We start from the raw sequence: 517 nt of genomic DNA on the forward strand, positions 1-517 counted from the left end.
GTGTTGTGAGGAGGAGGAGGAGGAGGAGGGGCGGGGGGGAGATCTTCCACGCTGCTTAGTTGACAGACTGAGGACAGTTGTTTTCTGGTCCCCGTGTGACTACCGGAGAGGGCCAACGTTCAGCCTACGCCAGGAGCTCCTCACCGCCACCACCACCACCACCTCCTCCTCTTCTCTCTCTACGGCGTCTCCGTGGTCACTTCTGGAAGGACGGTCTCGGCGGGCTCTCTCTCTCTCTCTCTCTCCCACCTCCTTCCACCGTAAGTACCTTCTGCTTTTCTTCTCTCCCTCGTACGGCCCGAGCACCGCCGGCGAGCATCGGAAAAGGGGGTTCTCTCTCTCCGTCTCTCTCCGTCAGCGGCGCCGAAAAGATTCCACTCGAGCTCCTTATAAGGCATGGCTTATGATATACACGGCGCAGGCACCTAATCTGGCCCAGGGCGGCTCGGCACAGCGGCGGCCGCTACGTTTTTATCCCCCACCGGGTCAGCCGGTACGGTTTTAAGCATGCCCCCCC

This window comes from Nanorana parkeri, unplaced genomic scaffold (assembly GCF_000935625.1).
Source record: "Nanorana parkeri isolate BGI_ZX_2015 unplaced genomic scaffold, ASM93562v1 scaffold2721, whole genome shotgun sequence".
Taxonomy (NCBI): Eukaryota; Metazoa; Chordata; class Amphibia; order Anura; family Dicroglossidae; genus Nanorana; species Nanorana parkeri.